Genomic DNA, 15,933 nt, shown 5'->3' on the forward strand with positions numbered 1-15,933 from the left:
TATTGTCGGAATACGGATTATTCTCCCGTTCATCAATACCCGTCACGGAATAGTCTAAGAGATTTAGGTCTGGCGAGTTCGTGGCCACATGTTGGATGGGATGCGATGCGGTCGTGCACAGCTTTGGTACAGGTGCAGAGTCCTCCCGAAACACATACGGCCTTCCAATGTGTATAATGTCTATCCAGGATTTCTCATCTTCTTTAACACCTTGGTGTATCCAGTAGTATTTAAGCGAGCAGTTAGTGGGACTTAAAAGAAGTAACGTTATCTATTATTAGTATTTACCCGAAGACCCTATGACATAAGTGGGGTGGCATGAAGCGTCCTTCACTTCTCACCACCCCTTAAACTATCTCAGTTGCGGGAAACTTGGTGTCCGTAACACGAGGGCATCAGTAGGACCCACACCTCTCATTTCTGCTGTTCGGCTTTTGATCAATATAACATAGTGCGGATTGTGCCTTCGAATACCTGGAGATCTCTAGCAGTGGCCGTCATGGAAGTTCTGGTGTTTTCGTCGATAATGGTATGCACCTGCTGAATGAACCGTGGTGCTGTCATTCTGTTTGAATGCTGTGAATGCTTTTGCTCTTGCACACATGTGACATATTCCCGACGGGGTTCCTAACTCTTTCAGCACTTATTGCACGAATGATCTGGTGACTTTCACTAACCGTGTTATCTCAACATCGCTGTGCTTTTTGTGTACTACAACAATCACAGCGTCCCTTTTCATCTCTTCCGTTAGCTGATACCCTGACATTGATGCTCTGGAAAGGTAAAAGGACAAAAATTAATTCGCACATAACTGCAGGTGCACAGTTGCATGTCCTCGGATACCTCACGAACCCTGTATATCTGTCCAATCATATATTGAGCCTGATTTCTAAATATTGTGTACAGGTTACCATTTTTGACCAAAAAAAATGAATACGAGCGATTTGTTAGGGCCACATGCATGTTACTGAGCTAAATAGCATTTAAGATTAACATTAAAGTTTTATGCGTACTTTACATTAATTTAAATCATCTTTAAAATTCATACCTAAGTCGTAAATAATTCAAACATAAAAGTAAAAGAGTTGTTCAGTACGACAGCCGTGAATATGTTACAATGACACTCACCAACGTGGCGACATACGAAAATAAGCGGCTCTGTTGAGTACCACCACCATGGTTTTGGATTCACTGGACAATAGAGACGGAATATTCATACATTCTCTCTCTCTCTCTCTCTCTCTGTCGAAAATTTTAATTTCGTGTGGCTATTGCTAGTCTGATGCACCCGGGCGAGCTGTATATGGGAAACTGCATACTAGTGTGATGGAGGGTAGTGCTGCGCATGTGTTTGAGTTGGGGACAACACAAACACGTATTCCTTGAGCTAAATGAATTAGCCGTTTTAGGTTATAATCCCTCGACTCGACTAGGAACCGATCCCAGGGTCCCGAGCAAGAAAGGCCAAGACGCTGACCACTTAGCGATGAAGCCAGATTCTACCGGACTGTAGCTCAGATGGAAGAACGCTCATTTGTTGAGCCGAAGTTGGCGGGTTCGATCCTGACACAGTCCGATAGTATTTGTAGGTACTTAAATGGGCCAGTCTCGTGTCGGCACTGCATGTTAACGAACTCTTGCAGGACAAATTTCCGGCACAGTGATATCTCCGAAAACTGTATAAGTAGTTAGTAAAACAAACTTTTCTTCTTCTTCTTCTTCTTCTTCTTCTTCTTCTTCTTCTTCTTCTTATTATTATTATTATTATTATTATTATTATTATTATTATTATATCGTACCTTTCCTTGTCAGGCCAGTCATGTAGGTAAATGGAGCAAAGGTTTCGCGGATGTACACTATCCATTCTTCTCATTGTCTCAGTGGTACGAATACCTGGAATAACAAATATGGTGATGGACCAGTGTGTCCGGTACCAGTAGTTATCAGGATATGATTGCTACCCAGTTTCTCTCCGCCAGCCCACAAACACTTCTGTCAAGCCTATCCCACACATGCTCTCCAAGAGCTCTAACAGGCTCTCATTGGTGAATGGGACCTGATACCGCAACGTGACCTCCGTCAACTTATACGGAGCATGCCACATAGGTGCCAAGCCGTGATAAATGCTCGTGGACGACATACACCATACTGAAATAGTCAACTGTGATAAAAATCCACCCTGGAGGACTGTTATCACATTGTTTTCGCCCCTATTTGGACATTTCCGTTTGGATTCTGAAAATGAATGGGAATTCATCGATGTTCTTTTGTATACTTCAACGGTGAAGAATAAAGGTTTAGTTGGTAATATCCATGGGTGTGAGGTATTGTTTCGTGGATAATAATAATAATAATAATAATAATAATAATAATAATAATAATAATCGTATGGCCTCAGCTACCGTGTGCAAACATTTCAATTTGACGCCATCTGGCTGTCTGCTCGTCAATTTCGACGTTCCGTTTTACTCTAGGCCCCCACTAGATGGCAGACCAAGTAAACCGAAACTCTCTTGGGCGTCTATGGCTGAGATTTAATGAATTTTGTCGGGTAAACACCAAATGTGTCACCAGAGATCTTTAACATGCCGACATCGTACGACATGGAGTGTCGAATGGACTTTTTTCCGCCCTTCAAAAATCCGACTACCTCTGCCGGGTTTGAACCCGCTATCTTGGGATTCGGAGGCCGACACTCTACCGCTGATCCACAGAGGTAGCTGTTTCGTGGATCATGGCATACGTTCAGAAACATGTTCCCCTAATTCTTTTGAACTGTGTATGTTCCAAAGACCGCTATTAAGCTATGTAAGTAAATTTCACCATAGTGATCTTTTTTTCTTTTTCAAATGTAAAAAGAAATATTATAATCTTCTAGATATACTGTGTGAATCACCTACAAGTTGCACCCCAAATATTTCAGAATTAGAAGGTGCTATTGATGTGCTTTTTTTTTTTTTTCACAGAAGTGAAGTATAACCAAGGGCTCATGATTTTAGCCTATGAAGTCCACGCCAATCTAAACAACAGTAAGGAAGGCACAAGTCAGATAAACGAAGACGTGGAAAAAAGTGAGGAAAGTGGGAATAGAAAGAACCATCATGCTTTACAACACCACTTCAGCAGTTTTGATATGCCAGCATTGCGGCAGGACTTGCGATTCTAGAATTGGTCTCTGAAGGCTTATATTATAAGAACCTATAATCAGCAAAATTGATGCGTACGGAAGACATCGCTAATTCGTTGTACCTAGAAAAACAGCCATATGATAATATTTCAGCTTAGAACTCTGACCAGAAAGGTTCTGTCATGTAAAATTCAGTATAGCATGAAATTTATCAACAAATTTTCGTTCTATGTGATACGTGTGCTGCGGATCAGTATTTCCCCCTTCAACATTGTCCATGGTATTTCGAGGCGCAACGACGATATTTACCAACGAATAAGCTCGCGACATTGTTGTTGTTGTTATTGTTATTAATATTATTATTATTATTATTATTATTATTATTATTATTATTATTATTATTATTATTATTATTATTATTAAACTTCAGTTGCACGCTTTTGGTTAAACGCTTCGGTAAATGTGAACATTTGTGTCAATTTGGTGGTTTTGAACGTGTTCAGTATCAGCATGTGATGGAGAGATTCCGTTATCCCACGTAAGTTCCTGGTCTTCTCGTATTTAAATGAGGGGTTTAAAACTGCGTGTACCTATCTTTAAAACCAATAAATCACATCCTCCTGGTTCAGTGACAGTCACAGTCAGATGGACCAGCTCTGTGAGTGATTGAAGCTAATTCATCGTGAGCGTGGAACCCCCATGTTTAACGAGTCCGTCTCATGTGTACACACAGACAGGTAATTAGCCTTCGTTAAATGTTAATGACTCTTCATTGCAAAAACAAAAAAAAAAGCTTCATTTGTGTTTCTGCTACAAACTTGTGTGCATTCAAAATTATTCAACATACACTTATCGTACATCCTGGTGCATTTCGCTGTCTGCCATTTCGATAACTGGCTAACCAGATTCCTGTACAATCTGCAATCCACATCTCTCCTTTCTCGTACAGTGGTGCCGAACTATGGAGCCGGTAAAAAAAAATCACACACACACACACGTACGTACGTACGTACGTAAAATCAGTTACCTGAAGGACACATTTGGGCACATCGAGGTTCAGATAAAATCTTATCTACCAGGTATTCCTCGAGGACGGAAGCTTGTTCGGGTCACGTTCGAAATTTCTTTCTTTCTTTCTTTCTTTCTTTCTTTCTTTCTTTCTTTCTTTCTTTCTTTCTTTCTTTCTTTCGCTTCCCTCTATTTCTCGTAGTTCTCAGTATTTTTAGTTATATATTATCTTTGACATGATACGTGATGTAGTAAAGTAAAATGATACTGCATTAAATACTACTCTAATAAAATCGTGCAGTTAAAAAACAACAGCAGGGAGTTAAACAAATTTTAAAATTATTTAATTTATTTTCCGGGTTGAACCGTGTTGTACTTGTACGCATATCACGTACAGTTTGCCGACGTTTCGAATACATTGCAGTATTCATTGTCAAGGCGACTGAAATACCCCTACTCGATCCGAGGTAATCAGTCTCCCAGGCAGAGTTACACTACTAGAGTGGCCTTGATCTTGGCCTTTTATATCCTAGCCTATCTGGCTGGCGTAAGCCCTGGCTGTCTCGCGAGGCTTCTGGAAAGTTTATGTCACAGCCAGGTAGCGGGGGCTTGCCCGCGCTGTTATGTAATGGGGTTGCGGCCCGTGTGTTTATGTTGTGGTCTGTATGTCTTAAACTATGAATGATGGGCATCCAAGAATTACTGATTTTGTATCCTTCTTCTAAATTAATGTTATTCGGATGTTTCTTGATTTCGATAGCCTCGCGGATTTTTCTTTCCAGATTCCAACACCTCACGGAAACCCTTAGGAAAAATGGCTACTCGCTCAATAACATCCGGCGAGTCCTTAAAAAATCAGAAGAGAAGAAAGAAAAGACCGCCGCAGGAGAAAACAACGGGAAAGAAGAACTGACCCGCCAGAAAACAGCGATACTGCCATACATTAAAAACACTACAGACAGGATCGGCAAGATACTGGACAAATACAACATAAAAACTATCTATAAACCTCACCGTAAGCTAGCCCGCTATCTACCACCAGTAAAAGACACAATAGAATTACAGGCCCCTGGAGTGTATCACATTGAATGTAGCTGCGGAGCTTGTTATGTAGGTGAGACAAAACGTCTGATCTCCACCCGCCTAAAAGAACATATCCGTCACACCAAGAACCATAACACAGATATTTCAGCAGTAGCCAAGCATTCCTACGAAACTAGGCACGGAATATCATTTGACAAGACCAAGATCCTAGCAGCTATCCCTTGGAATCTGGAAAGAAAAATCCGCGAGGCTATCGAAATCAAGAAACATCCGAATAACATTAATTTAGAAGAAGGATACAAAATCAGTAATTCTTGGATGCCCATCATTCATAGTTTAAGACATACAGACCACAACATAAACACACGGGCCGCAACCCCATTACATAACAGCGCGGGCAAGCCCCCGCTACCTGGCTGTGACATAAACTTTCCAGAAGCCTCGCGAGACAGCCAGGGCTTACGCCAGCCAGATAGGCTAGGATATAAAAGGCCAAGATCAAGGCCACTCTAGTAGTGTAACTCTGCCTGGGAGACTGATTACCTCGGATCGAGTAGGGGTATTTCAGTCGCCTTGACAATGAATACTGCAATGTATTCGAAACGTCGGCAAACTGTACGTGATATGCGTACAAGTACAACACGGTTCAACCCGGAAAATAAATTAAATAATTCTTCACACCGTGGAAGCTTCACTTCTAAGAAATTTAAAAATTAATTTATATTTTCAAAAATCACTTGATGGAGACTTTAATTCCTATATTTTACATTACGAAGCCTCTACGCTATGAGAACGCTTCTCTGAATGTTGGCTTATATGTCGACTTATAACTGGTGTTTCAAAATTGAAACTTAAAATCTCGAAAATTGAAGTCCATTCCAGAGAATGTCCGAATAGGTATTGCTAGTAAAAATGTCACACTACAGACTCTCCTTGTAAGATGATTGAACTCAGGGAGAATGTTTGGACGAATCTGCTGTTGAGAAATGTGATGATTCTGAAGAGATTTGCCACACACGGATACTGAAAGTTATGTAGATGGAGACGTTGAGGTGAAAAATAAATATTACGATTAGCCTAATTGAATTATAAATTTTCTTGATGAGAAGAATGTGCTATTTTAGTAACTTATTTTGTAGTACTGTACATTGCAGATTTTTAAAAATAATTCATCTTATAGTTTTTCAAAACTAGACTTCCTACAAAGAGATAGCTAATTTTTAATTTGTACAACATATAATGATAGCTCTATTAAACTTCATGGACTAAATATTGAGAAAGTAAAGACATTATTTAGATCACATAATGAGATGTCGATTGGATTAAGATACCATGAGTGACTGATAGTGTTAGGAAAATACCATGACTGCGTAAGAGAAACTGATTTTTCATCTACATCTTCAGTAAAACTCTTCGAACATACAACCCTTTAAAGGTCTGCCAAGACGACTGCCGCCCGTCAAGATTGCCTGGAGAGACTAGAGTATCATATGTCCATTGTGAGAACTTTTTCAGTCGTATTACTTAGCTTTTATGTAGTAAGTTGGTTGCAATGTTCGAGCCGGGAGATACTGGATTCAAACTCCCCACCACCAGACGCACTGCAGATGGTTTGCTGCGGTTTTCCAGTTTCACAACAGGCGTCAAATGAAAGTGCCTGCACACGGTAGTTGAGGACATATTATTATTATTATTATTATTATTATTATTATTATTATTATTATTATTATTATTATTATTGTTATTATTATTATTATTATTATTCCACGGATACCTAATGGAACCATCAGATTAAAGAAGTTTCATCGGTAGGGACCAGAGCTCTCTAGCATCATCTTTTAGCCAAGCCTAGTGTTTAAAGACTTTAACTACTACCAGGAAAGTTATTGATTTCAAGTTGGTCATGTAATCTGCCTTCATTTATTTTACGGTTACCATCTCTATTATTAAATTGATCCTCCAATCACCTTGCTTGTCTCCTTGATCCTATCCTCCAATCACTGTAGCTCTTACTTATTTCCTCTGGAAATATCTACTGATTTGCAATATAAGGGGTGACGTTTTCTGATACTGATATCCTGCAGTTGTGGAGTATTGTTAGTGCGACTTGAAGGAGAGTTCACCTCTGAAGGAGGAAATGCTAGTGATGGGGGAGCGGCCGGCGTAAGGAGGCAGTATAAGAGAACAGAATAGTAATTATGAGAATTATCTGCGTGTGTACTTAAGGGAAGATCCTTTCGACCCCCTTCAGAATGCAATTTTCAGTTTCTGGCTTCTTTAAAATTTTAAATGTAGAGTTTTCCGTTATCAACCGAAATTATATGTAGTCCTCCGATCTCCATCGGTAGACGGACAAGTTTATGTCCCTTATGGGAACTTGTAAAATATAACGAAGTACGAGTGAGGTGTCCTCGTTCACTTCCTCTCAAATCTAGTTTTGGTGACTTTCATAAACATCTAAATTCTATTTCACCTCTTCGGCTTTTAATTCCGTCATAACTTAGTCACCACGTAGCATGGCTTAGCCTCGGTTTCTGTGGGCCTGGTGCCCAGTTAGGTAGTATGTAAATTTCTCTTTGGAGTGTTTGTGTTTTGCCTCCATTCAAGTTTGGTTTTCGGTTTTTATAAAAGTGCCTTTCTTTATTCTTTCCTCACTTTTGTGTCCGTGTAGCGTGGGCCTTCTGCCCCTGTTTAATATTGATCGGTCTATCATTTTTTTCTAGTGTACTCCCCTATTGTTGTAGATAACTAAGCTACGAACTGCTTTCCAAGTAATGTGTTGTTGCTGTTCCCGTGTAAGTATAAACTACCGATCCATTTGAGGGCGTCTTTTGAACTTTTGTAACTGAACTCTAGGGTTCGAGACCCAATACGTAAAAGGTTTCAGGAGCTACGTCTTCTTTCTCGTGTGGTATTAAGCTTATCTATGAAACACTGTACAGCCTAGCTTAACCCCAAATTTGTATCTACTTGTAAGGGTCAGAAAACTCTTACTGTCAAATTGCAAGGTGTCTGAGCTTTAGTGCTTATCAAATGTAACGTATGCCGAGCTTCTGTGCTCTCTATTTGTAAGTGGTCTTAAGCTTCCGAGCTCCTTTTGGTATACATTTATTCAGAGATAAAGAGCTCCCCTTTTGGTTTTTATAATGTAAAATTTACCGAGCGTTAATGCTCACTTGTTGTTGCATGAGCTTCCTGCTCATTCTCCATCTAGTCTATTTATTACCTTGTATTGTGTTATTAAACATTAATCCTGTTAAAAGAAAGAAATTACAAATTTTATTAGGTTTTCCGTAATTTTGATTTATGCTTTGTCCAGCCATTCACTCCTCACGCTTCTTTCCCTCTGCGAACTACGGAAATATCCGTTGTTATTATTATTATTATTATTATTATTATTTGCGAATGAGCCCATTAGGACTACGCAAAGTACTTAGAGACAGGCATTTGCCTTTCTCTGTGCCCACACTTCCTTCATTCGTTTGCTGTGTGCTTCTTTTCTCTCTTGAGACCATGTTGTTCCGGTCTTCTTCTTTGGTTCCTCCTCTTGGTCAACTTGCCACTTATGAACTTTAGCTCTGAAGATAACCCGGCTTTGGATGTCTTCTGGTGTAATTCCTGCCAGTTTGAGATCTGTTTTAATTTCGCCAATCCATTTTATTGTGCCCGTTGTGGCTTTACTTCGGTTTTCATAAAATTCAACTATTTGCTTGGTAAGTCTATCTGGGTTCATCCTTTTTATATGTCCAAAGAATCTTAATCTGCGTTTTCTGATGTCGCTGTGAATGTTAGAAAATTGTTTGATTTCCTGTTTCCCTCTAAGGCGGTACTGTTCATCTGCGAGTTTTGGGCCTAAAATTTTTCTAATGATCTTGCGTTCCTTTTTCTGAATATTTTCTAGATCAGTTTTCCTGTTCAAAATTAGTGTCTCTGATCCATAGAGGCATTCTGGTTTTATTACTGTATTATAGTGTCTTAGTTTTGCATGCTTGGAGAGACACTTTTTGTTATAGATATTTTGGGTGAGTCTATATGCAGTTTCCATTTTTTGGCATCTAACTTCGTTGGCTTTTGTTTCTATTCCATTCTCCTGAATTATTTCACCGAGATATTTGAATTGCTGGACCCGATTTATTTTGCCATATTTTGTCTCCATGAATTTAGGGGATTCTTTGCTGCAGGTCATGTATTCAGTTTTTTCAAACGATATTTGGAGGCCGACTTTTTCCGCTGTTTCTTCCAGGAGTTCGATCTGGTTTATGGCTGTTGAAACGTCACGAGTTAAGAATGCCAGATCGTCCGCAAATGCCAGGCAGTCTACTGCTAATTTGCCCCTACCAAGAGTGATTGGTTGGTCAATCTTGAGGACAGACTTCTGTTTGCGCCATTCCTGTATTACCTTTTCAAGGACGCAGTTGAAGAGTAGTGGCGAGAACCCATCTCCCTGTCTTACTCCTGTTTTGTTCGGAAAAGGGTCTGAGATTTCCCCCATGAATTTAACCTTAGATTTTGTGTCTGTCAATGTCTCTTTTACAATTGCGAGTGTTTTCCGTTCTAGACCCTGTTCTTTTAATATCTGAAACAGTGATTGACGATCAACTGAATCATAGGCCTTTTTGAAATCAACAAAAGTACAAACTACATTTTTGCTACAAATTCAAAATTTGCTCTGGACATGAACGGCCTGGTCTGAAACCTGCTTGATATTCTCCAATTTTTGGTTCTAGTTGCTGTTGGGCTCTATCGAGAAGGCACTGAGATAAAAGTTTGTAGGCAACAGATACCAATGAGATTCCTCTGTAGTTATTTACGTCTGTTCTGTCTCCTGAAAGAAACAGCGGAAAAAGTCGGCCTCCAAATATCGTTTGAAAAAACTGAATACATGACCTGCAGCAAAGAAGCCCCTAAATTCATAGTGACAAAATATGGCAAAATAAATCGGGTCCAGCAATTCAAAATTTGCTCTGGACATGAACGGCCTGGTCTGAAACCTGCTTGATATTCTCCAATTTTTGGTTCTGGTGTTGGGCTCTATCGAGAAGGCACTGAGATAAAATTTTGTAGGCAACAGATACCAATGAGATTCCTCTGTAGTTATTTACGTCTGTTCTGTCTCCTTTCTTATGTAAAGGATGAATTAGTGCACTTTTCCAATCTTCTGGAATTTATTCTGTTTCCCAAATCTCTTGGATGATACCGGTGAATTCTTTTATAGTATTTGGGCCTGCTGATTTGAGAATTTCTGCTATGATCCCATCCTCACCTGCAGCTTTATTAATTTTAAGTCGTTTTATCTGTCTGGTAATTTCTTCTTCATCCGGTGGGTTTGTGAAGTCAGGTTTCTGCGGTGGAAATCTTTGTGTTGGCTCTGGGCAGTTAAGCAGTTCTTCAAAATACCTTGCAAGTTCGGTGCAGTTTTCTTGATTGTTCAGTGCAAAGGTTTTGTGGCTGATACCCTGTTAGCTTTGTTTTGAAGTTCTTGTAGAAATTTCGTGTGTGGTTTTTTTCGAAGTCCTTTTCAATTTCTAGTAGTTGATCTTTCTCGAATTTCCTTTTGGTCTGTCGGATTAATTTCGCTGCCTCTTTCCTGACTGCCAAAAACATTTTGTGATTCTTATCGGTCTTTTTGCTGTTCCACTTATTGTATGCATTCTGCCGGGATTGGATGGCTTGTTCACAGTCTGCGTTCCACCAAGGGTGTTTTTTTCTTTTCTGCAGGGGAATCAGTGTTTGTGCTGTTTCAATTAGTTTGGTCTTGAGTTGCTGCCAATTGTTGGCCTGCTTTTTCTCTAATTCTTCGGTGAGAGATGGCTGGATCCGACTAGTATCAAATTTCGGAATTATTTGCTTCCTTCTTCTGAACCTTTGGGGTATCAACTGTAGTTTGACTCTTGTCAGATAGTGGTCTGAGTCTCTGTTTGCACCCTTCCTTACTTTGACATTCATAATTTCTCTGTGGTTTGGGTACGAAATTGCCACGTGGTCAATTTGAAACTCGCCCAGGAGGGAGTTGGGTGATCTCCTTGTCATTTGTTTAGAAGGTTTCTTCCTGAAGTGAGTCGACATGACTTTACGGTTGAATGCCCTGCAGAATTCGACTAATCTCCGTCCATTTTGGTTCGTCCATTTATGTGCTGGGAATTTTCCAAATGTTTTCCTGTATTTCCTTTCCTTGCCTAGCTGAGCGTTGAAATCTCCTAACAGAATTTTGACGTGGTTTTGAGGAATTTTTGATGCTGTTTCTTCTAGTATTTCCCAGGATTTGTCTACCTTCTCGCGATCTGTTTTATTGTCTTCATTGACTGGCATATGTGCATTGATCAGTGTGTATGATTTGTTTGCACACTTTAGGGTGATTGTCATTAGCCTATTGTTTACACATTTCACACCTGTTACTGAGTTAAGTATGCTCTTCTTGACTGCAAAAGCAACTCCTAAATGGGGTGTGTTTTTGAGAATCTGTTTGTCTGTTTTACTTTTGAAGAGTCTGTAGTTCCCGAAATCCATTGCGTGTTCGTCAGTCAGCCTCGTTTCTTGCAGTGCCAGTATTTCTATTTTTTGATCATTTAGGGTTTGCTCTAGTTCGTACAACTTCCCTGCCCGCAAGAGAGAATTTATGTTCAGTGTTCCGAAAAATGTTTTGCTGTTTGGGCGAAGTTGACCAGAGGTCTCCGACTCCCTCTGTTTGCGTGTCCAGCCAGACTCCCCAGAATCCGATAGTCTGGTTGTGCTGCTAATGTCAGCAGTGGATTGGTTACCACCTGGGGTACAAATTTGTTTCCTGCCACGCCTCATGGTACTTGATTATCCAAGTATTGGACCGCAGTCCAGTTTCATAGGACTGGAGTAGATAGTTCCAGAACATACATTTCCAGCCGCACCTCTGGTGAACAGACGCTGACCACTTTGCCGCTTGCTGCAAGTCAGACGCGAAGTGGATTTCAGTCAGTTCTTCCGCCCTCTCCGCCATTGGGATGAATCCTCTTCTGCCGTCGAGGCCGTTGACCATTTTCCTTGTTCCCTCAGTTGATCCGCGGGAGCTTATTTGGCTACGCCTTATTCGCACCTGTCCTGCATATCTACAGGAAATTTCCCTATCAGCCATTGAGACGCGCCGTGTCGGGGTTCAGAGCTAGACCCCCACGCAAGCTGACCGGGCACTGATTATTATTATTATTATTATTATTATTATTATTATTATTATTATTATTATTATTTTCTTTGTTATGCCCATTCAAAGAGTGCGTTAGAACTTGTTCGTTGGTCTGACGGTTTCCACATTCTTATCCTCCCAAAATCTCTTCATGAATGCAGTGTGTTGCATCTTGCATTCTGTGTACCACTTCCTACCAGTTTTCTTTTTTTTTTTTTTTTTAGATTTCTGCACGAATTTGTACTCGGCTAGTGTTGTACTAAAAGCTCCACGATCTTCTATGATGTCGTCCGTGATATTAATTTCGTAGAGGTCCACCTTTAATTTCTTCTAGCCAGTTTATTTTGACCTTCTTTGAGTTGATTACTTTCAATAATCTTTGGGTGAGTTTGTCGCTGTCCATTCTATAGATATGACCATAGAATTTCAGGCGTCCCTTGCGGAAAACATCAGTGAACCTGTCAGTTAATGAGTAGAGGCCTGCTATTCTCCTCTTAATCCACATTCCATTTTTTCTCGTGGGACCATACATTTTCCGGAGAATTTTCCTTTCTTGCTTTTCAAATTATATAATTTTGGAGTGAACTACAAGGGATATGGTTTCTGATTAAACATCTGTCTTGTAGTGTCGTAATTTTGCAATCTCTTTTCTTAAACATTTTGATTCCTGGCCGAGTAGTACGCGGTAGTACGTGAATTCACTGTCAATAACACTGCAACTAATACAGGTAGTAATACAGGCTGTATAAGTACTCACGTTAAAGAAGTCTGTCCTCGAAGTTCCGTAATGCTGCCAACAAAGGGATCTACCGCATAATTTATAACCTTTACCATTAGAGTAATAAGATGTTTAGAAGGCGTATTGAGCTCATCAGAAGTTCTCCTCTCGTTCAGTTGAACCCGCAGTAAAGTTATATTTCTGTTAATGTATTATCTAGCCTCTTCTACATGATGCATATAGCCAGAATCAACATACAGTTGTATATGGACATGATTTAAGTAAGAAAATGCTGTCTTCGGTTATAGTCTAAAATTATATCTCCTAAAGATGGTACTCCGTAGCCTCTCTCTCTCTCTCTCTCTTTCTTGTGATAGGATTGCCTGTATAAACTTTTAAAATTTGATGCTCGCTGAGACAGGTAGGGGGCTTCATCTCGCACCGTCAAGTTATATTGATATATTGATGGGAAGTGACAGTGTCGGTGGGAAGCAGGGTAGTCAAGTGGCAGCAAGTCTCGCGGAGTTCGTGTAGCAATCAAGATGCTGGATTCGAGTGTCAGTCATTAAATATGTTAGGAAGGGGAACTTTGTGTTACCGTGTCTTCAGAACTCTGTACTTATATGTCCTATGGATGGCTGTTAGCAGAACAAAGGATAACTACCTCCGCACAGGTCATGAAATCTCCATAGCCCCGTAGACAGGGGACATAGGATTCATCCACGTCTTAAGAGGCAACTAAAATGGATGACTCCCTGGTGGTTCTCTACTTGCCAGCGGGAGAGTGCCACCTCGAAGTCCCTGGCTGAATGTGGGGTTGTTTTCGCTCACGTGTCTCTTTTTATCATCCTTTTTTTTAATATTTGCTTTACGTTGCACCGACACAGGTAGGTCTTATGGCGACGATGGGATAGGAAAGGCCTAGGAATTGGAATGAAGCGGCCGTGGCCTTAATTAAGGTACAGCCCCAGCATTTGCCTGGTGTGAAAATGGGAAACCACGGAAAACCATCTTCAGGGCTGCCGGCAGTGGGGCTCGAACCCACTATCTCCCGATTACTGGATACTGGCCGCACTTAAGCGACTGCAGCTATCGAGCTCGCTTTTATCATCCTATCTGACCTCATTTGGTCAGTTATTGTTCTCTTCTGCCTATAACTCTGTTAGATGTACTAGGCCTTGGGAGACTTTTACCTTATGTCTTAATAATTTTATTTACTTTACGTCCCACTAACTACTTTTACGGTTTTCGGAGACGCCGATGTGCCGGAACTTAGTCCCGCAAGAGTTATTTTACGTGCCAGTAAATTACTGACTCGAGGCTAACGTATTTGAGCACCTTCAAATACCACTGGACTGAGCCAGATCAAACCTGCCAAGTTGGGGTCAGAAGACCAGCGCCTCAACCGTCTGAGCCGCTCAGATCGGCCCTTACGCCCTCCTTGGCCCTTCCCTCTCGTTCACAGATACCTTCATTCCTGGAATCGTCGTGATGCAGGTGATAATTGTCTTAAGGTGACACTCCGAAGATAAAAATATATTTTTTACCTGATGCATGAATTTTCACGAAACTTCGTCGGAATGTCACCTACATAAAAGTAGAGACATCAAGAACATTTCTTTCATATACACATAATAGTTTTTCTAACATATTTTTTTGAAATTTTTAATTCCATTTCTTTCATGAAATTTAATTAGCATGTTAATTTAAATTCGTAATGAGGTATTTAATACTTCTTTTAAAAGCACTACGTATCGATTTTTTTGTACATAATTTATATACGGAGATATCGTTCTAAAGCTTGTGTAACTTTTACATTCTAAAATTTTGGACTTAAAAACGCCTAGTACTTGAAAAAATTCCGCAATTTTTAAATATAGCTGTGATGCATATACCATACAAAGTTTGTTACATTTGACAGGATATTGTGAGAGAAAATGGGATTTAAATGTAAAATTACAATTGGCAAACAAAGCATTATTACAGTGATAAATTGTTTGAATTCAACGGAATAACTTCGTGACAAGAAAAAGGAAACTCAATCCTTTCAATTTCAGTTATTAAAAAATTCACGAAAATGACAAGAATATCGATTTTTATCTCCGGAGTGTCGCCTTAAGAGTAAATACAACTGGGCAACCATCCTCTCATTTTTTTAACGATCGCGCCCTTCCTTTTCTACATTAGTTAAATGGTTAAAGCTGGAATTCGTTAGGACAAAGTGGGGCAAATATTCGTTTAAGGAAGAGGAAACTGGTTTTCGAATCGTTTACGAGGGAAGATATTCGCTAAATTTCCAACTCCTCTGAAATAATTAAAAAAAAAAAAAGACATTGAGTAAGCAATTGATAGGGAATCTGCCACCTGGGCGACAGCCCTAAATGCAGGTCAGTGGTAATTGATTTATTGAACTACCCTTATTGGTACTACCCTTCACCACCACGAAGGCTGCTGTAGGAGTATAAAGCGAAGAGCCTTACGTGTCCAGTTGGGAGCAGTTACCGGTACCTGCACGCCCCCCCCCCCCCTCCTGTAGGTCAACCTTGCATTCCTTTCTGTTGGATTAAACAATGTGCGTCTATGGAAGTGTGAGACTTGTTTCTAATATTTTCAACTTCCTGTCCAGAAATCGAATTCATATTATTCTAAAGGAAAGTAAGTTCGTATTTACCGCCGTGGGTAATTCATATAATAACTTTGATTGTGCAGTCCGTCAACAAGTTGTCAATTTTCAAATGAATGGCTGGTTGGATCCTCAAGAAGAACCACTGAAGGTTTTGCGATTGTACGGACACCGCAAAAACCGATGGTGTTGCCACAGTCGGGTGCACAAGGCATGATGATGAGCGAGGTAGTTTGCCATTGCTTCCTTCACTGGGCCAG

General features: G+C 40.2%; 1 protein-coding gene across 1 annotated transcript in view; it reads left to right on the plus strand.

Annotated features, from left to right (window-relative positions):
- LOC136874463 (neogenin) overlaps positions 1 to 15,933 on the plus strand; it is a 453,251-nt gene that overhangs the window by 177,523 nt on the left and 259,795 nt on the right. The gene's annotated exons all lie outside the window — the stretch shown is intronic.

This window comes from Anabrus simplex, chromosome 5 (assembly GCF_040414725.1).
Source record: "Anabrus simplex isolate iqAnaSimp1 chromosome 5, ASM4041472v1, whole genome shotgun sequence".
NCBI lineage: Eukaryota > Metazoa > Arthropoda > Insecta > Orthoptera > Tettigoniidae > Anabrus > Anabrus simplex.